A 25,420-nucleotide genomic window follows, 5' to 3' on the forward strand; every position below is an offset into this window, starting at 1 on the left:
GCTTACTATGCTGTCTAGGTTTGCCATAGCTTTCCTCCCAAGGAGCAAGCGTCTTTTAATTTCATGGCTACAGTCACCGTCTGCGGTGATCTTGGAGCCCAAGAAAGTAAAATCTGTCACTGCTTCCATTTCTTCCCCTTCTATATGCCAGGAAGTGATAGGGCCAGATGACATGATCTTAGTTTTTTTAATGTTGAGTTTCAAACCAGCTTTTGCACTCTCCTCTTTCATCCTCAACAAGAGGCTCTTGAGATCCTCTTCGCTTTCTGCCATTAGGGTGGTATCATCTGCATATCGGAGGTTGTTGATAATTCTCCCGGCAATCTTAATTCCGACCTGTGATTCATCCAACCCGGCATTTCTCATGATGTACTCTGCATATAAGTTAAATAAGCAGGGTGACAATATGCAGCCTTGTCGTACTCCTTTCCCAATTTTGAACCAATCGGTTGTTCCATGTCTGGTTCTTACTGTTGCTTCTTGACCCTCGTACAGGTTTCTCAGGAGACGGGTAAGGTGGTCTGGTATTCCCATCACTTTCAGAATTTGCCACAGTTTGTTGTGATCCACACAATCAAAGGCTTTAGCGTAGTCAATGAAGCAGAAATAGACGTTTTTCTGGAATTCTCTTGCTTTCTCCATGATGCAGCGAATGTTGGCGATTTGATCTCTAGTTCCTCTGCCTCTTCTAAACCCAGCTTGTACTTCCGGTAGTTCTCGGTTCGCATACTGCTGAAGCCTAGCTTGTAGGATTTTGAGCATCACCTTGCTGGCATGTGAAATGAGCGCAATTGTGCGGTAGTTTGAACACTCTTTGGCGTTGCCCTTCTTTGGAATTGGAATGTAAACTGACCTTTTCCAGTCTTGTGGCCACTGTTGAGTGTTCCAGATTTGTTGGCATATTGAATGCAGCACTTTAACAGCATCATCTTTTAGGATTTTAAATAGCTCGGCTGGAATACTGTCATCTCCGCTAGCTTTGTTGTTACTAATGCTTCCTAAGGCCCACTTGACTTCACTCTCTAGGATGTCCGGCTCAAGTTCAGTGACCGCACTATCATGGCTATCAGGGACATTCAGATCTTTCCTGTATAGTTCTTCTGTATATTCTTGCCACCTCTTCTTAATCTCATCTGCTTCTGTTAGGTCCCTGCCTTCTTTGTCCTTTATCATGCCCGTCTTTGCACAAAACGTTCCCTTGAGATCTCCAATTTTCTTGAAGAGATCTCTAGTCTTCCCCATTCTGTTGTTTTCCTCGATTTCTTTGCATTGTTCATTTAAGAAGGCCTTCTTGTCTCTCCTTGCTATTCTCTGGAACTCTGCATTCAGTTGGCTATATCTTCCCCTTTCTCCCTTGCTTTTCGCTTCCCTTCTTTCGTGAGCTACTTGTAAAGCCTCATCAGACAGCCACTTGGCTTTCTTGCATTTCTTTTTCTTTGGGACGGATTTCGTTGCTGCCTCCTGAACAATGTTACGGACCTCCGTCCATAGTTCCTCAGGCACTCTGTCTATCAGGTCTAATCCCTGAAATCTATTCCTCACCTCCACTGTATATTCAGAAGGGATATGACTGAGGTCATATCTGAACGGTTTAGTGGTTTTCCCGACGTTCTTCAATTTAAGCCGAAATTTTGCAAGAAGCAGCTCATGATCTGAGCCACAGTCAGCTCCAGGTCTTGTTTTTACTGACTGTATGGAGCTTCTCCATCTTTGGCTGCAAAGGACATAATCAATCTGATTTCGATATTGACCATCTGGTGACGTCCATGTGTAGAGTCGCCTCTTGTGCTGTTGGAAAAGAGTGTTTGCTATGATCAGCATGTTCTCTTGGCAAAACTCTATTAGCTTTTGTCCTGCTTCATTTTGTACACCAAGGCCATGCCTGCCTGTTATCCCGGTGATTTCTTGACTTCCTACTTTAGCATTCCAATCCCCTATGATGAAGAGGACATCTTTTTTGGGTGTTAGTTCTAGAAGGTGTTGTAGGTCTTCATAGAACCGATCAACCTCAGCTTCTTCGGTCTCAGTGGTTGGGGCATAGACTTGAATTACTGTGATGTTGAATGGTTTGCCTTGGATTCGTACTGAGATCATTCTATCATTTTTCAGATTGTACCCCAGTACTGCTTTTCCCACCCTTTTGTTGACTATGAGTGCTACTCCATTTCTTCTAAGGGATTCTTGCCCACAATAGTAGATATGATGGTCACCTGAATTAAATTCGCCCATGCCTGTCCATTTTAGTTCACTGATTCCCAAGATGTCGATGTTCAGATGTGTCCCTGAGATTTCCTTAAATGAAGTTTTATAAAGGATTTTTTTCCCCACCCCCAAATAGGGAGTTTAAAAGATAATGTTGAAGAGACTTGAAGTGTCATCTCTAGCACAATGATACTCAACCGCAAGACTCATTTCTTACTTGGGTTGCAGCAGGAAAGATGATCTCTGAAGTGGATCCAGGCAGGATTTGCTAAATGTGTTCCTAATTGTCTGAGTTTAATAACTGATAATATAGACTTGCTTGCAAATCTTTCTTTTACATAAAGGATAATTGTGCCTGAGTAGGGTACGGTCTGAAATTAAATGTATTAAGTGCTTCAGGGGCTTGTCTGTACGTGACATGAAATAAAATTGTATTGTTCCTGATAAATGTATTAATCTATTTGTCAGAAATCTATAACACAGATGCTCTTTGTTAGTCCTCTGAGGGCCCCAAGGTGGAGAGGCAGTGATCTAGGGGCAGAGGTAATTAGATTGAGGGCTCGATTAACTATTTATTTATTTATATGCTGTTCTCTGGGTGGCTTATAATTACAATAAAACATTAAAATACAATTATAAACCATAAGAACGTGAATATATAATGCAGCACAAAAAAGATCCAGCAACATAGCATAAATATAACAATCTCAAAAACTCAAGCAAATAGAATTGCATGTGTGTTTGAAAAGGCATGGAAAAATAATTTTAAAAGCTGTCATGGTGCTAAAAAGACCCCAAAGAAGGTACCAGGTGATGTTCTCTGAGACCATTCCACAGCTAGGGTGTCACCCAAAAAGGGTCTCTTCCCAGTAGCTAATGCCACCCACCCACCACACTTAGGGATGTACAAGGAATTTGTTTCAGTTCATTTTCGATCACCCAGTTCTCACCTTTCACTCTTAACACAGACTCAGTTGCAATCTGTGGTCGAAATTTGTATCTTCCTGAGCTTGCGATGTGATTTGCGGACCAAAAAAGGTGTTCGACAGAATGCACAGCTTTCAGAATGAATCCATTTCAAAAATGTACACAAATATGCTTTAATCATGGGAAAAGAATGTGCACATTTCAAAAATGTGCCCAACTGAAGTGTACATTTGGAAAAGAAAATATGCATGGAAATATGCATGGATTGTCATGCAGAGTGAAGAAGGAAACTAGGGATATCAGAGAATTTCTCCATGAATCTCGGGGAGGCCCGAAATTGGTGGAGAAATGGTCTGCCCCCCCACCCCCTGGGACGGGACTTACCTTGTGCAAATGTCCATGGCAGCGGTGGCAGTTTGGCGGCGGCTGCCGGTCTTCTGACCAGCTGCCACCGCTGCTGCCATTTCCAAGTTAAAAAAAAAAAGGTGATAGGCTACATAAAGATTTACGTAGCCTATCACAGCTGAGAAAAAAAACAACAACGCAGGTATGCAAATGGCAGCGCCCGTGGGCGCCGCCATTTGCATACGCGCGGTTTTTTCCCCCCCCACTCAGCCGTGATAGGCTATGTAAACATTTATGTAGCCTATCACGGCTGACTGCAGGGATGCAAACAGCGGCGGCTACGGCCGCCGCCATTTGCGTCCCGGCAGGACAGGATTTGCGGTGGGAGGGACGGGGCGCCTCCCTCCCGGCCAGAATTTTGGGGGGGAGGGATGGGGCACCTCCCCCCTGGCCAGAATTCAGGGGGGGAGGGACGCGGCACCTCCCCCCAGCCAGAATTTCAGGGGGAGGGACAGAGCACCTCCCCCCCACCATGAATCAACTTTCGGGTTCAGGTAAGTGACTTTCGTACATCCCTAAGAAACAAAGCTCACACAATCACATATGGACTTGAGTCAGAACGAGCTTTGAGATGGAAATCAGAGAAATTTGGTGAGCTCACTTTTTGCTGATTCACGCGCACTGCTAACCACACGTTGCTTGGTGGGGACAGCTGGAAAAGGCCTCCAAAGATGGTCTCAAAGGCTAGGTAGGTAAATATTGAAAGACACATTCTTTTAGATAATCTTGGTACAAGCACTATGCAAGTCTTTAAAGGTCAAATCCAGCACTTTGAATTGGTCTCATAAATGAACTGGAATACCGAATAGTGAGCTGGCAATCCTTACTGCAGCAGGGGAAAATTGATTTTCTCAGCAACAATGCATTGCTCTGAGCTATCTCTGTTGTAACACAATGTATTTCAGGTGGCCTGATTTTGAATGGGAAATTAAGGCCAATTGGCTAAAAAGACCTGCTCCTGGTGGAGGTTTAAAAAAAACACACAAAAAAAACCCTGGTAGAACTGGTTTGTTGACTTTGAGGGCAGTGAGGAAACATTTCTCCCTGGGGAAACAAAACCCCTGGAAAATCCTGAGCTTATTTAAAGTGTCATTTTGAGACCATATTGGAGGTTCCTGCTAGAATAACCATGTGAGACATTCTGAGAGATGTAAAAAGAGTTTCAATAAAACTCTTTAAAAACATTCTGGAGGTTGTTCACATCCCTAAAAAAGAAAAGAAAAGAAATGCCGTCCTCTATTGCATCTGGTCACCATGGTAGCAGAGGACGAAGAGGTGTAAATCCTTGGAGTTCAGGGAGTACCTGTATAAGATCAGGAGTTCTAAGTGTTCCAGTACTTATAATCTTTTCCCAGGGCCTTTTAAAGGGTCTTGAAGACTCAGAGTCAAAATGTTCATTTGAGTCTCCTTCTACATCTGTCTTATTGCATCACATGTCAATATCATTTTTGTCAAGAGTAGTTGACAAGAGTTTTCCATTAGTTGAGCACTTTTTCAGTAGGGCTGTGCACCGCTTTGGCCTGAAGTCATAGAATCATAGAATAGTAGGGTAGTAAGGGGCCCATAAGATCATCGAGTCCAACCCCCTCTCAATGCAGGAATCCAAGTCAGAGCATCCCTGACAGAGGGCTGTCCAGCTTCATCTTGAAGGCCTCCAGTGTGGGAGAGCCCACCACCTCCCTGGGGAATTGGTTCAATTGTTGTATTGGTCTGACAGTCAGGAAGTTTGTCCTGATGTTCAGCTGGAATCCGGCTTCCTGTCACTTGAGCCCATGATTCCTAAGGATGGATGAACCCCTTACCTGGCTCCATGCAGGGGCATCCGCGGTGGGGGGGAGGCGCTCCATCCCTCCCCACGGAATCCTCCCTGGCTGGCTCTGCTCCGCAGCGGCTCCGCGGAGCCGCCGGCTGGGGCCATCCACAGCTGGAGTTCCAGCTGCGGCCAGGCTGCGGCAGCTGCAAATGGTGGCCGGTGTAGTGGCCGCCATTTGCATCCTTACAAGCAGCCATGATACGTAAGTATTTATGTAGCCTATGACGGCAAAGAGCAGGGACGCAAATGGCGGTCGCTATGCCATTTGCACCCCTGCTGTTTGCCGTGACAGGCTACGTAAGTATTTACGTAGCCTATCATGGTAAAGGCAGCCACACATATGGCGTAGTGGCTGCCATTTGCATGGCTGCCTTTACCGTGATAGGCTATGTAAATACTTATGTAGCCTATCACGGCTGCAAGGATGCAAATGGCGGCTGCAGCGGCCCGGCTGCAGCCAGCCGGGAGACCAGTCGCTGCCACCACCGCTGGAGCTGCCGCCGGAGCCTCCGCCACATCCGCCCCAGGTAAGTTCCGTCATGGGGGGATTTTGTGGGGGGGCGAGGGGTGGGAGGCTGTTCTGCCATGGATTCAAGGGGGGCGGATTCTTTAGAATCTGGCCTCACTGGAATCCGTGGCGGAATTCTCTGACATCCCTAATGATTCCATGTCCTGCACTCTGGGATGATTGAGAAGAGATCCTGGCCTGTCCAAGTTCTGAGTCAAGGTGGGGCACTTCAGTCCACCTCCAAGGTGAAGCAGAGGGCTCCCAAAATGGCTGAAGCAAAGTGGGTCTTGCTGAAGCACTTTGGTGCACTTCAGAGCAATCCAGAAGCTCAGTTGCCATGCCACTGCCCAGCCCCCAGCTCCTTACCTGGGTCCTACAGATGCACTATGGCAGGCATCTTGTTGTTTGGGGCAGGGCATTTTTAAAATGGCTGCCCCCGTCCAGAACAACAAGACGGCCTAGGAGCTGGTGGCAGCAGAGGCTCCCCCGGTGGCAATGGCAGTGGCAGCTGCCTGGCACTGGCTCCCCCCCGGCAGCACTGGCAGCAGCTCCCCCAGTGGCAGCACCTCCCCCCCCAAAGGAATAAGGGCCCAGGTAAGGAGCTGGGGGCTGGGCAACGTGTGAGTGTGTATGGGGGGGCAAAGCAGGTTTTGGATGGCCAAATCTCATTTCGGCTTTGTAGGATGAGGCGAGTCAGGGGGTTGGGGATAACCAGCCTAAGCTAAAGTGGCCTCCGAGTCAGACCGGGGGGTCCACACACAGCCCGATTTTTCAGTGCATTCAGTGGAGTAAATAAATTATAAATTCCTGTCTGGAAGTAGGGGTGCATGAAAGTCACTTACCTGGTCTCGCAGCTTGCTTCGCGGTGGGGGGGAGGTGCTTCGCTGCTCCCCCCGAAGTTCAGGCCGGGGGCGGAGGCTTCCCTCCACGCCCGGCCGAAATTCAGGCCGGGAGGGGAGGTTTCCCGCCTTGCCCGGCCGAAATTCAGGCCGGGGAGGAGGCACCTCGCCTCGCCCGGCCGCGAAATAAAAAGTTAAAAAAAAAACGCCCCCGTGATAGGCTATGTGACGATTTACGTAGCCTATCACGGCTAGATCTGCAAAGTCAGCTGTGATAGGCTATGTTAATCGTCACGTAGCCTATCACGGGTGACTTTAAAAAAAAAAGCGCATACGCTAATGGCGGCCCCCATAGGGAGCCGCCATTCGCGTTCCTTATTTGGTCGCTGTAGTCTACATAAATCTTTACGTAGACTACGGCGAAAATAAGGGCAAAGCAAATAGCGTTGCCCTTATTTTCGCCGTAGTCTATGTAATCTTTACGTAGACTACAGCGACCAAATAAGGAACAGGAATGGCGGCTCCCTATGGGGGCCGCCATTAGCCGTACGCGCTTTTCTTTTTTTTTAAAGTCACCCGTGATAGGCTACGTGATGATTTATGTAGCCTATCACGGCTGACTTTGCAAATCTAGCCGTGATAGGCTACGTTAATCGTCACGTAGCTTATCACGGGGGCGGTTTTTTTTTTTTTACTTTTCTTGGAATGGCGGCGGTGGCAGCCGGTCGAAAGACCGGCTGCCGCCCCCGCCCCTGTTGAAGCCCTGCCAAACAGCCGCTGCGACCCGCCACCAGGAGCGACATTCGGGAAAGGTAAGTCCCATCCCGGGGGGGGTGCGGGGGCGGGGTGGTGCGGAGAATTTCTCCCCGAAACTACTTCGGGGGCCTGAATATGTTGGCACTCAGCCCCCCAAAGTTTCGGGGAGAAATTCTCCCCCATGCCTATTTGGAAGTCCTTCAGGGATGTGGTGGGTGTTCTCCCTTCTTTTTCTGACAGTAGGAGTGAATTTGTTTACTTTCAGTGGGGATTCTGAAACTGGGCTGGAGGCTGGAGAAACAATACTTGTTCAGAGGCTAAACTCACAGGCATAGGCAGTCGCTGGCCAGCAGGAATCCAAGCCTGATCATCTATGACAGGGGCAACTGACGTGAGAGTTGATTGTTGAATGATCTCTCAGGGCCCATTCACACATGTGTGGGAGGAGGGTGGTTAGGGGATCTACAGAGGGGACAGGTTAGCAAAATCACTACAAGTGGGCCTGTCAGATATCCTGGAACCACACAGCACTACGTGGTTCTACACCCCCCCCCCCTAATTTAGCTGCCAAACTTACTGGAGTTTGCTTACATCCTGACATCCTCCACAGTACAAACGGGCTACCAGTAGTCACTCCTTAATTCCAAATGGCCATGCAACCATAGAAAGTAATGGGCACTCTAGCTGGCAGACTCTATGGTCACAGCCTGGAAGTCCTCCAGAGTCTGTTTTAACCACCAGGGAGCCTGACAGATGACACAGTAAGGTTCCCTGGGGCCGCTTAACTCTTTTGCAGGGGGTGATTACCGGGGTGGCTTAGTAACCATGAAGAACGTGGTTTTCTCTCCCCACATGACATGCTAAGCCAACGTGGTTTCTGGAAATTCCCCAACCACCACGGCTTAGCATTACATGTGAAAAGGGCCTCAGATTCTCAAGTCTGCCCTCTTGGCTATTACCAACAAAGACAGGTTTGGGGGTGGGGAAAGGATTAATTCCTGTCTTTCTTGCTAAGGTGCAGGGTAGTTGATTCCACATATAAATCATGAGATTGAATTTGTGTTTCACCAACCACAAACTACAATTTGTGTCTGTGTGTGTGATTTAAGTCATTGCAAAAGAATATTATCATCCCACACAGTGTTGGCTCCAAGTTTTTGGGGAACCCTGGACAAGACACCCCCAATGGCCCCTTCCCTCACTGAGTCTATCAATTCACCACTATTGTCACCAGCTGCTGTTTCTCCTCATCCTCTCTCTTACCATTTTACCACTTGCTTGATTGACAGGCAGTGACCCAGTGAGCAAATAGGCAGTGGCATCTACTGCTGTTCATTCTCGCCACCACTGTTGTCTGGGCCAGAGTGGGAGGCAGGTGAACAAGCAGGTTGTAATAATGAAAAGGAGAGAAAACTCCAATGGGATCTGGTCAGTGGGCCTCTACTAAGGTGTGGGCCCTCAGCAGGTGCCCAACCACGCCTACCCTTGACTCCATCATTGATCCCATAGTGAGATGTTTGGTGATTCTCTCTCTATGTTTAATGGGTTTTTGACCTTAGATTAGGGATGTACGGAAGTCACTTACCTTTTCGCAGCTTGGCTTCGCTTCTCCCCTGAAGTTCAGGTGAGGGGGGGGAGGCGTCCCGCCTTGCCCAGCCGAAATTCAGGCTGGGGAGAAGCGCCCTGTCTCCCCGGCCGTGAAACAAAAAGTGAAAAAAAACAAAAACCCCGTGATAGGCTACGTAACGATTAACATACCCTATCACAGCTGGATTTCCAAAGTCAGACGTAATAGGCTACATTAATCGTCATGTAGCCTATCACGGTTTTTTTTTTTTTTTTACTTTATTTTGTAATGGCAGCGGCGGCAGCCGGTCGGAAGATCCCTACCTTAGATGAGTGGGGGAGGGAAAGGTTTGCAGCCCTGCCTATCAGAAATTTGAGGCCAGTAAGTTATTTGCGTTGCTACTACCCTCCAGCCAGGCTCCCAGCCAAATGAATGGATTCCCTGGGTGTGTGTAGGAGAGGTGGAGGAAAAAAGTCAGTGGGCTACATGTTGATTAAACATGCACATCAAACAACAGAATAGCAAGATCAGTTCCTTCCACTGAAGTCAATGACTCTATAAATATAGCAAAGAGCAAACCCAAAGTACTGAATTTACTCCTGGTCCTGGGATTCAAAATGGTTTGAGTCCAAGTTACTTGAAGGCTTACTTACACCCATATTAACCACCCTATGTGTTAAGATCATTAGCAGAGGCCATACTCACTTGCCCACTATTAAGATCAATCAGGTCAGCAGGCAGTAGAGATAGGTGCCCTGTTTGCAGTGGTGCAGGGACACAGCACCAGGGAATTAGTCAGGATCAGTACCAAGGGCAAGGTCAGTAGGCAGTCCAAACACAGGAAGTTCCAGGGAAGACCTAGGTTGTCAGAGAGCTACAAGGCCGGCACCTGGGAGCTGGTGCACAGATGTTGTTCCAGCACCTAGTGCCTAGAATGGAAGGCTTCTAAGACTGAGCCTACGGGGGCCCTACCCAGCTCACAGCTGCAGACCATCAATGCCACCTGAGGAAAGGTCTACTCACAAGGAGAGCCTTGCTCATGGGTATACCTTTACTCATGAGGAGATCCTATTCTTCAGATGGGCACTTCAGGTTTGTTTGCTTGTTTGTTTTGGCAGCTGGCTGAGCCTGAACCTCTAGGTGCCTGCACCTTTTGGGGCTAGGTAGCCACTCAGCATCTCCCTCTGAGTCCAAGAGAAGGCTAACTATGTTGTGAAAGGTAGGGTTGATGGCCATTTCCCCCAACAGCCCAGGATCACCTCAAAGTTCCTAGCCACAGGCAGCTCCTCTGAAAAGTTTGGCTGAGGGAGCTCTAGGCCATCCTCCAGAGAAGAGTTGGCTACAGAGGGCATGACACTAGGGCCTTCTCAGTGGTAGCCCCTGCCCTTTGAGATTGTCTCTGGCTCCATCTGTTGTTTTAAGGACAGTTTTCCTTTAAATGCACACACACGTGCATGCACTGTTTCTGTCTTTAAATTTAGCTTTTTAACTGAAAGGTCTTTGTTATATATGCTCCTTTTCTTGGTTATTTAGGGTTTGGCTTTGGCTTGGTTTAACTTGTGCATCCTTAAGTTTTTTTGTTTTGTCTTTTTAAATAGGATTTAATGAAGTGGTTATATTGATATGGAATTGGACGTTTTATATTGAAACCCGTCTCGGGAAGACTGCAGTCTTGAAAGGTAGCTAAGACATGCATTAAAATAAATAGATACATGTTTCACTGAGCAGTGAAAATGAATATTTTTTCTTTGAGTTTCTTCCTTTTGCCTTGGATGGGAAAACAAAAATCTGTTTGCTTCAAACACTGAAACAAGGTATTGTTTGTCAGTATTGATGTGCCCTTCTTCATATGTGAGGCCTGGTGCAATTGACCCCCCTTCCCTCTCCTAAAAAGAAGTCTGCATTTCCCTTCCTCCTCTCGGCCCCTGATGGTTAGGATGGCGGACGCGGCTGGGCCAGGAGCCTAAAAGCCAGAATTTTTATTTGTACTCAAAAGCAGAATAGCAATTAATGTGCTCAGTCAGGTGCCTGCCACTGTTTTAATTCATTAGACAGGATCAGTGCTCCAGAAAATTAGACATGAAAAATCTCCATAGGAACAATAACCACAGAAGTTGACTCTGGATTTGCATTCTTCTCTCTCTCCTTCTTTCCCCCCGCCCCTTTCGTCCATGTTTTTACCATTCTCGTTCAATTTGATAGAAAAAAGACATTACCTTCAAAAAGAAATTAGAAGGAGATGAAAATTTAAGAGAAGTTATTTTGGTTTGGATTTGGGTTCATGTGCTAATATTACTGATGAGGTGGCCAAGAAGTTTGGATGACTGTAGGGATGTATGAAAGAAAGTCACTTACCTTGACAAAAATTTGATTCGCGGTGGGGGGGAGGCGCTCTGTCAATCCACCTGAAATTCTGGCGGGGGGGGGAGACGTACCATCCCTTCCCCCCGAAATTCTGGCTGAGGGGGAGGTGCTCGGTCCCTCCACCCCCGAATCCTGGCTGGCCGGGCCGCAAATGGCGGCGGCAGTAGCCGCCACCGTTTGCGTCCCTGCAGTCAGCCGTGATAGGCTACGTAAATGTTTACGTAGCCTATCATGGCTGAGTAAAAAACAAAAAACAAAAAACCGCGCGTACGCAAATGGTGGCGCCCATGGGCGCCTCCATTTGTGTTTCTTATTTTGGCATGTCTAGTCTACGTAAACATTTACGTAGACTATGGCAAAAATAAGGGGAATGCAAATAGCTTAGATGCTACGCTATTTGCGTTCCCCTTATTTTCGCCATAGTCTACATAAATGTTTACGTAGACTACACTTGCCAAAATAAGGAACGCAAATGGCGGCGCCCATGGGCGCCGCCATTTGCGTACGCGCAGTTTTGTTTTATTTTTTTCACTCAGCCGTGATAGGCTACGTAAACACTTATGTAGCCTATCATGGCTGACTGCAGGGATGCAAACAGCAGCAGCTATGGCCGCTGCCATTTGCGTCCTGGCAGGACAGCAGGATTCGCGGCCGGAGGGACGGGGCGCCTCCCCCCTGGCCAGAATTACAGGGGGAAGGGACGGGGCGCCTCCCCCCTGGCCAGAATTTCGGGGGGAAGGGACGGGGCGCCTCCCCCCGGCCAGAATTTCGGGGGGGAAGGACGGGGCGCCTCCCCCCCCGGCCAGAATTTCAGGTGGAGGGACGGAGCGCCTCCCCCCCACCGCGAAGCAAACTTTGGGATCAGGTAAGGGACTTTCGTACATCCCTGGTGTGCTGGAATGTTGGTCACACCAAAGCTGATTGGCTAGGGGATTCTGACTGGAGCAAATATACAGAGCTGTTGAGAGGCATCTGAGGAAACTTTGTATGCAGAGAGTTTGCCAGGAAGAGTCATCAGAAGGTGTCTTTGTAGTTTGTGAGAGGCTGAAAGCCTGAGGAAGCCATAAGCCAGGAAGAAGAGAAGCTGAGCTGAGAGCATGTGATATAGGAGCTGAATGAAGTCTACAAGTGAGAAGAGGAAGACACCTGGAGCAGCATTAGGATGAAAGAGATTAATGGCTTGGGGCTGTAGGGTCTAAAGGACTATCTCTTTCTATATGTTTGTGCACATGGACTGAGATAATTATCTCAGCCCTGCTCCAAGAGCCCTCAGATACTGAGATTTGGTGGGTGGTTACTCGTGAGTGAGCCTCTTCTGTGGTTCCCCCCCCCACACACACACACATTGTGTAATGCACTCCTCTAAAGAGCTCTGCCTGGCACCTACTTTGTTGACATTTGGGCACCAGGTAAACTCCTTTTTATTCTCCCTGCCCCTTTAAAAGGATTGCTTAACTACTATTTGTGTTATTTTTTAATGGCATGATTAATCTTACATTTTGAAATCATCTTTTCCCCCAGGTTTTAGCTGCTTGGATATTTGTCTTTCCTTTTAGAATTGTTTTAATAATTCTAAAAGTTTTTGTCACTACTTCTATTAAAACTTGCTTTACCAAAATACTTTAGTGTTTCTTATAATTGGTTTTGTGGTATTTGTTTTTATTGTGTATGTCACCCTGAGAGCTTCAGGTCATAAGCTGGATAAATTCACGTTGGCAAAAATTGACCATGACATAAAGAACTGAAAGTAGATACTTGGGACTTGAGAACTGAAATATGGGGTAGATTCAGAAACCATAGCACAATCCTACTTCTCAGAAGTCAGTCCCATTATGTAATCTTGCATATATGGGCCATTTAGTTTGCCATTTTGCGGAAGTCTAGGTTTGCGCATATTTCACAAGCAGCATTTCCCCGCCCCCCTCAAAATAGCAATCATGGCGCTAGTAGATGGGTGAGTGTGGGCAGCTTGGTAAGAATGTAGGGGAGTTTTGAGCAGGGCCCAGGCCCGGTGGGCCAGTGGGCTGAGCTTGGGAGCACAGGCAGGGAGGAGTCCACCTGACTCCTGGACCCAATCAGCCACCCTACCCATCCCTAGTTAGCACTATATATATTCACTGAATCAGTCCATCTTTTACTGCTCAGACTCCAGCAATGAACGTCCTTGTCACATATTATATAAGAAAGACTTATCTACTTACCTAGGGAGGTGGTGGGCTCTCCCACACTGGAGGCGTTCAAGACGAGGCTGGACAGCCATCTGTCAGGGATGCTCTGACTTGGATTCCTGCATTAAGCAGGGGGTTGGACTAGATGGCCTTGTAGGCCCCTTCCAACCCTACTATTCTATGATTCTACTTTTTTATACTACCATAAGAACTTCCTCTAGATCCCTTGAAAATTGTATGTTTACATCCTTCAAACTGTCATCAAGCATAACCAACACCCTTTAATAAGAATAAGTTTCAATTATCATATTTTCTGGATCAAGTACTTTTTGGTAGACACTTGTGAGATGTAGCAGCAGTATTGTTATACACAGTGGATGTGTGTGCAGGTGTGCAGGTGGGTGGGCGGGCTCGCTCGCGCTCTCTCTCTCTCTCTCTCATATATACCTTTTGTTTTTGTTCATTCACTGAATACTACTCATGTTGAAGTTTCAGTCCAGTTCAATTAGTGAGCTCAATTGAATCTGCTCAATGCAAATCACTTGCATCTAATTAGACACAAATCAATAGAAGTCAATTCAAAATAATTAGCTTCTGAATAAACCAGTAGGACTCAATTAAAATCAATGAGGACCCTATTTACTCTAATGACTGGCCTCTTCCTCCCTTTAGGGGTTATGAAAGAACCTTTGACATAGTAGACCTATTTGTCTTTAATTCAGCGTGTGTCTCCAATAAGGGGTCAGAAGTGTGTAAACCCTGCCTCCTTAATTCCCTGAAGCTTTCTGCATCAAAACCCCACATTCCATTATATGCATGGAAAGTCCACAGGGTCTCAAAGGCAGTTGTTTTTCTGAACAATGCATGTGCATGTGGGGTTTGTTTTGGTACCCCATCCCCTGGAAAAGCAGTCATGCCAACAGATAGGTATTGTAGTGTTGAGCAGGCTCATAAACATTTGCATGTGCAAACTCAGTTGCAATATGGAAAAAAGGTTTTGTTCTTCATAAGTCAAAGAGTGAGGAGACAAAGGGGATGACAGAGATGCAGGGGAGTCAGCTGGAACCCAATGAGTCTCATGCCCAAGACTCTGGAATGGATCATCATTTCCGCAAGCCCGCAAATGATATCACATCCCAGCTGGAGATCAATTTTGGTGATCTTGGTCGTCCTGGATGAGGTGGAAGAGGAGGGCGGGGGCGTGGAAGCAGAACTGACAAGTTGGTTAAGGAGTTTGATGTGATCCACACACCCAACCAGTCAAGTGCTTCTGCTCCTGATGTTGATGATCCAGAAGCTTTCCCAGCTCTGTCCTAAACTGGATGCCCTAAGCCAACCCTCTGCCCCTTGCTGGGCCCTCCTCTACAAGGCTTGCATGCTTAAGGATCCTAAAAACAACTTAAGAAATTAAAAAGGGGACTCTCATTCATACCATTCACACCTGAAGACTGAATTTTACCTGTTTTGAAAATGAACTTCTCTTGCTACACAGAAGCAACAATATGGTAGTAAGTTTTGTATTTAGAAATGTAATGGTAGCAGGGATGTTTTCATATTTTTTTTTGGAAATTATGCATTCTTCATGGATACTTTTTTGTATTGCTGCTTGAAAATATGCATTTCCAAACTTGAAATATAGGTGTGAACAGTGTGTACCAGTAATTTTTATTTATATATATAAAAAAAAACCTACTAGGAGGAGGGCTTTTTCTGCTGTGGCACCCCGGCTCTAGAATGAGCTCCCTAGTGAGGTTCACCTGGCGCCTACATTGTACTCCTTTTGGCGCCAGGTGAAGACCTTTTTATTTTCCCACGCATTTTAGCTTTCTAAATTTTTATCTTTGCTGTTTTAAATCTGTATTTTAAACTCCTGTACTGCTGCTAGGTTTTATTGTGGTTGTATTGTTATATTGTGGTTTTAATGTTCGATATATTTTAAATTGTTTTATTGTGTGTTGTTTGGTTTTAGTTTTTGTGAACCGCCCAGAGAGCTTTGGCTATTAGGTGGTATAGAAATGAAATAAATAAATAAATAAATAAATAAATATTGCAATATGTATCAGTTTCCAACCAATTTGATTGCCTTGCTTTAATGCACAAGCTCACACTGATATGGAGAAAGGAAAAAAGGCTAGGTCTCCAGGCTTATGCACTAACTTAAATCACATTTATTTCAATGGGTCTGCTCTAAGTATGACTAAGTTTGGATCCAACTCATTCTCCCTCTCTGTGTGTGTCTGTCTCTGTGTATGTATGTGTGTGTATATGTGTATATATTGGGAGGCTTATATATAACATATAGATATTATTGGGCAGTATTGTTATTAGCCACCTGAAGTGGCATATTGGAAGTAGGATGTATGAACCCCCCACCATCCAGTCTGGGGAGGAGGCAGTCCACAATGGTGAAATCTGAGCTGCTTGGGGCTCTGTGGATTTCCCCAGAGCCTTACTGCATCCCTTAGATTTCCCGGGGTGGCTCTCCTCCATTCTAAACAGTGTGATGGGCTCACGGGGGCCACCATTAGCCAATGGTGTGTGGGGGGGAAATGGCTGTAAATTGCATAGTTTACAGCATGTGCAGCCATAAAGCACTTCCTTCTATGTAAATTGTGGTCATTTACATCATAATTTACACAGAAGGAAGTGCTTTATGGCTGCAAATGCCATAAACTATGCAATTTACAGCTATATTTTTCCTATGATTGGCTAACGGTGGACACCATTAGCCAATCACACAGTTTAGAATAGAGGAGAGCTGCCCCACAGGAAATCTGATGGACTCAGATGTGAATGGGGTCAGTCCGCTGTGGACTTTGCAGGTCGGCTTCTTGAGAATCTGGACGTATTTGAGTCTGCGGTGGATTTCTCTGCTATCCCTAATTGGAAGACATTGTTATTGAACAGCACATTATTACATGGGTGGCACGTGAATAAATGCATAATCAATAATAGCTTCGGCCATTTATGCTCAGGTGAAGAAGAAAGGCTTTCATTGCAGCTTGCAGAATTTCTCAGGGGACTCTGCACATCCTGACCTGGCACCCAGAGGAAAGCATTTGCAGTCATGCTAAACATTCACCTACATTTCATTCATGGTTTCGCCTGAGGGGGAGCGGCTTCAATCTTTGCTTTTGGACCTATTAGGGTTATATGAGAAATCCATTTCAGTTCATTTTTTTAACCAGGATTTTACCCAATTTGTACCTTTCGGACTGAACACAGACTTGGACACAATCTACAGACGGAGTTCGATGAGTACATCTGGGAAAGTATGCAATACACACAGAGTTTCATCCAAAAAAGGAAAAAGAAAAAAAGCTCCCAATCTGATACAGACTCGAGTTGGAATGAGCTTTGTGAAGCTATTTGGAGAACTCTGGTGAGCTCGAGGTTGGCTGATTTACACTTCTCTAGGTGCGCTACAGAATCCCTCAAGTAATGTTGGCTGTAGTAAGCAAATAACTTCATCTCTTTGACATTTTATATATGTTGCCTGGGGAGAAGTTGCCAAAGTTGCCTCAAACCTCTCCTTAGGCTGAAATCTGCCAGTTCTAGGTGTGGCGGTTAAGAGTGCCGTGTGTAGGGTTGCCACCTATTTCTGGCAAAACCCCTGTATTTCTTTAACAAATTAAATGGGAGGTGTGTTCACACAAGGGAATTGTCAGCTGCTGCATGCAGACAAGAAGTTAGACATGATCAGTGGTGCTGCTAGAGCAGGACTTTGGTGAAGACATGGGCTCCACTCAGGAGAAATGAGCAGGACGCCTCCCAAACACAGCAGGGACAGCCTACAGAAATTTGAAGGGTGTGAAATAACACACACGTGTGTGTGTGTGTGAGAGAGAGAGAGAGAGAGAGAGAGAGAGAGAGAGAGAGATCCAGTGTATATTCTGGAGTACAGCATTCCTTATGTTTCATTCTAAAATATAAAATTACTTAACGGCATCACTGGCTGAGATATTTACGAACTTATGAAAATGGTGGCTGGTACTTCACTCGTCTTTGCCTTCATATTCACTTCTTAAGTGTGACTGTGATGTGCACACTTTGATGCTGTGCTTTGTTATGCACTGGGGCACAGCCTGTGCTCCATTTCAGCTGTTTTTAAAGGCACAGGTGTCCTATCCTATGAGAAAAAAAGAAAAAGGGGGAAAAGGGAGGGGGGAGACTGTGTATGTTACCTGGAAGTATAGATAGACACCTTTCATGATTTAAGGATGGGAGTTTTTTCTTAGTATGTGTTCAAAAGGACAAGGGATAGTTCTTCTTGTTGGTGTGACCAGATGCAAAGGAGAACAGGGCTTTTGTAACTTTAATAGAAGTGTAGAAGGGGAGATTCTTCTAGGTGTAATTTGTCATGCAGGGGTGAGAAAAGCTATATGAGTACTGAAATTCCTTCTTCCACCCAACTAAGGAAGGTACAGAAACCCTGTCCTCTTTTACATTCAGTCACCCTGTTTCCAAGCCCTGGGGAAAGTATTGTTTGTTTTGTTTTTCCTCCATACAGAACAAAAAAAGTCAGCCAAATTTTAAAGCAGAATCTTCATGCTATCTCAAGCTACCCTCTCTAAAGCATTCTGTCATTTTCTCCTTGAGCTATTTCTGATCTACCTTCTCTCCTCTCCTCTAATTCCCACTGGAGTTCAAAGGTTGCTGTATGAACAGTTCATTCACAGTTCAGAGGACCGCTAGATGGGTATGAAATAAGCAGGTGGTTGAAGGGAAACAGTTGGCTAATTGGAGATGAAGGTTGCACTCAAAACAACAGTAGAACCTTCAGCTGCTATGCCAGGGAGGGATACAGAAGGGGAAGAGAAACCCAGGGAAAAACAAAGCCATTACTAAAGCCTTGCAAGGTAAGATACATAGAAGAAGGCACATCTGGCGTATGCAAAGCAATTGTTTAGCCAGGGACTTGAGGGTGACCAGATGCCAAGGAAAATAGGGCTACTATACTTTTAAGAGTTTTGCTGAAGAAATAATTTAGACAGGTGCAGCTCACCCTGTAGGAGTGAGAAAAACTGCACTGCTGGAATTCCTTCTCTGCACAAGGAGTAAAAATATGATTGGTTGGGAGAGCACAAAGGTCCTTTATTATGCCCCGCCCTGCAGATCTGATTGCTGTGTTCTATTATTATATTCACACAGATAATTATATGCTTGTATGAGGATTCTTGTTTTTTGAACTATGGGAACAGAGTTGAGAAGCCCATCCCCATATCAATCTCCCCAAGCATCTCTACACCTGTCTAAAATCTTGCATTTAAAATGGGGCTTTCTACCTGTTTTAAGTGCAAGATCACAATGGACTCCCTCTCCACGTGCTTCCTTCCCCACTTTTCCCCACTCCTTGTCCCCCTTATCTGAGTCTTCCATACATTTCATTACACAGCCACTAGATGGTGCTGTGGCTCCTCTTATTGTGTCATTTCCTTTTTCCTGGAGGGAACTCAAGTGCTGTAATTTGATAGCTCATTACCTCGCTCTTTTTTTCTTTTTTTTTAATGGAAGAAAGGTCATTTAGTGTGGGATATGCCCTGGAGGTTGAGAATGTCATCTAAAACGCCTGCAAACTTCCTTGAGTAATGAATCGCAACAGCAGGATAAAAGCTTCATGTGAAGAAGCCCCCATGTACATCCTTTTCGGATTTTTTCTTTCTTTCCCACCAGTACACAGGTATCACTATCCACACATCCCGACATACCACACAAACAGACATACAAGGAAACAGAACTGACAACAGAACTGACTTCCTTGACAACAAGTGGTGATAACCTATTTTAGTGTTTGTGCCATTCCAAATGGTGGAAGATTTCTAGGAAGGGAGACATCCTTGAATGTAGAAAAAAAAATGGCATGTCAGGAGATGAACACTCATGTGCTTTTTCTATATTCATGGAGATGTGTGTGTATGTGTGTGATTATGCCAAGAATCTTCTGAGCCCCTTGCCCTGTATTTGGAAACCCTTGTCTTGGATTGCCTGAGATGAATTACGCCTGGGGTCTTTTGAGCCCCTTTCCCTGTATTCTGAGCCATAGAGAATGCAACAGAGTTGTCTGGATCTCTGACACAGTTATAGTTATTAGATTTTGATTTTTTTAGGAATTACTTATGGAGCCTACAGCTAATTGTGTCACTAGCTGTATGATTTCCGAAGAATATAACCATTACGCTTTTAATGTGGGATTGTCTACAATAAAAGAGTCTCACTGGTTTGGGATGTTCTGTGTCAGAATGCCAGAGTGGGTGCCGGAGGGATCAGGCCCATGACAACAATAAAAGATAAAAATAATAGAAACACCATATTAAAACATATAAAGAATAAAACTCTGGAAGCAGGGAGCTCCAAAGAAAGGGAGCCACTATAGTGAAGGCTCTACTCTAGGTGGACTCCAACTGGTAGATGTCCAACCTGCTTGGAGGCTTAGTGAGGACATTTGGCCAGGCACAGTAACACTACTGCAGCATCTTCCAGACAATGTGCCCACAAACTCACATTGTAATTGACTCAGCCATTGAATACTGCCACTGTGAGGAGAAGGGAAAAAAGGAAAGAGAACAGCCACTTACTCTTGGTTGCAGACGTCCACACCAACCCCCAATTTTGACTTGGAGCCCGACTTGGTGCTTCAGAAATGGACTGAATTGGCTTGCACCAGTTTGGTGTCAGCAGTACTGAACCTGAGTTGAGGTCTGGAAATCTGAGACTAGGGATGTCCTGGGAGCCCAGGAAGGGAATGGAGTCCAGTGGACCTCTCCTTGCTCAGCCCCTGGACTCCAGTGTATGGAGCCTTGCGCTCCCCTGATTCAGCACATGCTGAGTTGGGAAAGCATGTGGCCACCCGATCCCTTGTTGAGCCACCATTTTGCGACCTCCACTGGCTACCTGCCCCTACTCGCCACATGCAGTGAATCGCCAGGTGATTGGCAAGTGCCCAGTGGATGGCACACGGCTGCCTGATCCTGTGCTGAGCCACCATTTTATGTGAAAATGGCTGCTCAGACTTTTCTTGTAAAGGCCAACTTTATGCAAATGTCGGCCATAATTGGCCATTTATGCAAGATTGCAGGTATACATGGCCATTTATGCCTGTAATCTTGTGTAAATGGTCACTTTATGGCTGCCATTTGCATAAAATTGCCCTTTTACAAAAAAGTCCAAACCACCATTTTGCAGCTTGGCAAGAGATCGGGGATCCCCATGTTTGCCCAACTCAGCACGTGCTGAGATGGGGAAGTGCAGAGTTCCTCAGACTGGCATCCAGGGAGTCGAGCTGGTGATGTCTCACCAGGCCTCAAGCCCTAGCTGGAAGCCCGTGACATCCCTACTGTTGACTGTAATGGGAACTCCAAAGCCAGCATATTGTTCTTTCTCTTGTTGGTAGAGGTTTTGCTTTGCTCCTGGGGGAAAAACAAAAACAAAACTTGCCCTGAGATGAGAAGGTGGACTTGTCAGATACTCCATCCTCCCCCCTGCTCAAAACCAAAGCTTTTTGAGAAACAAAATGTAGAGATGATGGAGACATAAAGCCTCAACATCTCCAATATTTCTGAAACATGAGTCATGAACAAAGCCACATTCTGTTGCCTTTGGAGGGCAGCCCACTTTGCCTCAGGAACCAATTGAATGGGATCAAAGTGGCCCAATTCTGCTTGGGCTTCAGACGTCTTCCAAATCTGATGTGCATCCCCAGGTTACAAGGGGAGAGAAAATCAGAGACATGTGAATCTGGCCAGCAGTAGCCAGAAACTTTCTGCACAATTGCTTTTGAGTAGGAGCAGTCTGTCTGAGCAGTGAGAACCTGGAACCTAAGCAACCAGACCCTTAAACATCGACAACTATTTTAGATTTGGATGTTTATTTTGGAAGTGCTTCTTCACTTTGCCCCAGTGCTGGTGGGCGTACAGTTGGAATCCTGCCTTGGGCCTACTTTGGGCACTGAGATAATGCTACAGAACCACATGCAAAACTATAAATCACTCACAGCAATAGCCAAGGCTGACTGGCAGTGGTGCCCTCCCTCGTCTTTCAGCATCCCACTGAGTGGGACGGTCCTCCCTTTATTGTTGTTCAAAGCAAATGGGGCTCTACACTGCCATTAATTGTTCATGTAGCTAGCACAAACAGACATTTTCCACATCCCAAGGTGAATCAAAGCTTAATTAAAAACCTCATGTTGCCCTATTATCTCCCTTTGGGATTTTTGTTTGGCTTTGTTTTGTCTTCTTCCCATTGCGTTTTGGCTTAATTTAAAAAGTGCGTCTGTTTCCAAATAGAAAGCATTCTCAGCTGAAGCAAACCCACTGAGACTAGAAGGTCAAGAGACACGTGTTCACTCACAATGCCTTCGCCTGTACATTTCTCAGAGATGAACCTCACATTGGCAAAACAATAACATGAACCTGCTTTTTGTACTGAGCATTTGGAAAGATGATTTACACTTGCTGGTGGCCTCCAGCCCAAGTGGATTCTTCAGGATCATGCAAGGTCATGGCAAAGCCCATAGGTGGGCTCCTGAATGAGAACTGTCTCCTCTATGTGGGGACTGTATACAATGGATGGGTGAGAATTTTGTTTCTGTTTGTTTTTGAAAAGAATGTTCCAAAATTCGCATGAAGAGAAAGTGACAGATTCATGCATCCCTATCGTATAGCACAACTCCTGCAGTGGACTTGATTGTGACAACTCAAAAGACATGTATACCTTGCTCTGCCTTTTCAACAGGGAGCAAGACAGAAAACAAAATATGGGATCCTCAAATTATTTTCAAATTAAGGAGTTGCCCAAGAGGTGTCCTCAAGAGACTTACTGTAGTCCATTGATGTCATACAGTGCAAGGCCTAGGCCCAGGATGATGCAACCCTAGATTTATATATGGGATTGCCCTTGAAAGGCATTTAGAACCTGCATCTGGTGCACAGCTCAATGGCTACAGTGGTGTCCAGAGCTCACTTTTTGAATCACATTACTCTGGTTTTGTATAACCTGCTGCACTGACTCCCAGTTTTCTTCTGGGCTCAATTCAGGGTGCTTGTTATCTTCTATAAAACTCTACATGATTTGGGAACAAAATATTTGAAGGAGCATCTCCTCCCCAATGAGTCTGCTCACCTTGTGTTTTCATCATTTGAGGCCTCTCTCTGCATTCCATTGCCTATAGAACTGTGTTAGGCTGGGAGATAGACAGGGCCTTTTTGGTAGCAGCACCTAGGGATGTCAGAGGAATCTGGTTGTGAGGTGGAGCTTGAAGAGCTTTCATAGGCTCAGATCCCTGGACACTATTCCATCTTCCATTGGCTGACACAACTTGGCCTGCAGCGAGTTGGGCCAGCTGGTGGATTTATGTTGTTGTTGAACATGTGTAATTATGACCGCATTTGGCACACATTTATGTAATTTGCATGAATTGCACAAATTGTGGCCAAAATTTGTGCAAATTACACAAATGTGCATGATTTGCAACTGTACTTTGTGCATCTATTTGTGCTAATTAGGGCAGAGACCAAACAAAGTAAAAAATCCCCAGAGTTCGGGGAAGCCATGAAGTTCGGCTTACAAAAGCAAGCCAAATCAGTCATGCTAGAGGTGTGTGCACAGTTGACCTCTCAAAATTCTCCAGCCTATTTGTGAGGAGATAAATGGGGGGGGGGGATTTCACTGAATTCCTTCAAGAGGAAGAGAAATTCTCCAACAGTTTCTCACAGATAGGGCTCACCACTGGCGGGGGTTGTAGCACAGGTTCTTCCTTTTTTTTGTAGGGGTTTTGGCTTATTGCACTGCTTCTACAAGTGGCTACAGCATCAACTGTGTTGAGGCTTCCATACTTCTGAGGCGGAATTTTGAATTTCTTTTGGTGGCATTTTTGAGCTCGCCTAGACTGAAGGCAAAAGGAGAAGGGGACGGCAGAGGATGAGATGGCTAGATAGCATCACGGATGCAATGAATATGAACTTGAGCACGCTCCGGGAGACAGCGCAGGACAGGAAGGCCTGGCGTGCTATGGTCCATGGGGTCACGAAGAGTCGGACACGACTGAACGACTGAACAACAACAAATCCCTGCAAGGTGGTCAAGGGTTCCATGTGTGTTTTCTCTCTCTACTGCATATCTTTCCATTGCTCTACACCTCCCAGGCCACATGCCATTCTTGAACTGAAAAAGCCCCATGGGAGGAATTGCCTCATGATGTCTTCCTTATGATGGCTTTAATTGGAGGGCGGGAAGCCAAGAAGGCTACAGGCTGCCACAGAGGTTGTACAATGAATCTCTGTACACTCCATGGCCACCCCATAAGCACATTAAGCTCCATGGCCACCTCATACGTTAACTAGGCACAAGAATCCTGTACCCAACCCATGAGAATTTCTCCGAAATTTCTTCTCCTTTGAACTTCTTTTCAAAAGCAATTTATTCTCTATCAAATTGAATGAGAGTGGTTGAAAAAACTGTGGGATAAATTTTCAGCACAGTACTAGGGCACACCATGGAAGTCCAGCAAGCCCCCAAAGGGCCAGATTTTCGAGCAACAAATATCCCTAGCAGCACCTAGGCTGTGGAACTTCCTCCCTAAATAAGGCTGGTTGCCTCCCCCCTATCAGTATTTAGGTGGATGGCAAAACCCTTTTTTATTTCACCAAGCATTTGATTAAATCTCTCTCTGCTCTTGGAATGATGTGGTTTTGTATTAATGCTCTTTATTATTTATTGTTAACAGTGTATTTCTGTTAATGTAAGTGACTTAGGGATGTACAGCTTCTGTAAAATCTGTTCAGTCTGCATTTTGTGGATTTTCAGGTGCCTTTTGTTCTGTCATCTGCTCATTCATGGAATCAGATTTTTTCCCCCCAGTTTCCCAAATATGTGGACATTTGCATATGCAAAAATTTGCACTTGCAAATATGTGCAATCCCACCCCCATGCACAAATCCTCCCAAAAGTACATTTATGTGTTTTAATCTATGGGGGGAAATGCACATTTTCGGTTGGTGTTTTTTTGTTATGTATTTTTCTATGACTAAATTTATGTAAAATTCTGGAAAGTTAAAAAAAAAATGTCCACAAGTCCATGGAAGTCCATAGAAGTCTGAACTCATTTGATTCCATTGCAGGTGTCTCCAACATCCCTAAAGCTACCTCAGGGGCCCTTTTAAGGACTGAAAGACAGGATAAAAATAACAAACAAGCAAATAATCTTTCCTGAAGCTAAGCATACCTTTTTCTGGGCAATGCCTGGATAGGAGAATGCATGGACACCCCTTGAGACTACTAGATGAATGGTATTAATGTAATGCACAAACACATCCATGCCATACAAAATTTCAATACATCTGAGGTCTGCATAGGAGAGTTTGAGACACTGCAGAGTTGCATCAGCACCCCTCGGATTTCTCAATACAGAATTTATGTGTGCATGACATTGGCAAGCCAAGGGAACTGAATTTTCCAGTGGCTCCTTTTCTCAGTTTCAATTTCCTCCAGCCCTGACTGACCCCTCTATCATATATCTGAGATTGGGAATAGATTAAAGGGCTGTTGCCATTGGATAAGTGAGCATGTAAACAAGTCCTGATTAAGCAATAGTCTCTTAATTGAATTGTTGATGCTAAATAGGTTCAGAGGATGGTGCATCACTGAGTGATTAGATATGGAAAACATCATCAAAGTAATGGTGTTGGCTCTATCCGTGGACTTGTCTGTCTTTGCCTGCACAGTTCATTTGGGGGTCACTTGAAAAGATGGGCTGCAATGATTCGAGAAGAAAAATCTGGAGTAGAGTGCTATGGAGCATGGACTGCTATTTTTTTAGGGATGTATGAAAGTCACTTAAATTGAACGAATTTTGATTCGCGGTGGGGGGGAGGCGCT

Source organism: Heloderma suspectum, chromosome 4 (genome assembly GCF_057233095.1).
Source record: "Heloderma suspectum isolate Gila_16-S chromosome 4, 16-S_ref, whole genome shotgun sequence".
Lineage (NCBI taxonomy): Eukaryota > Metazoa > Chordata > Lepidosauria > Squamata > Helodermatidae > Heloderma > Heloderma suspectum.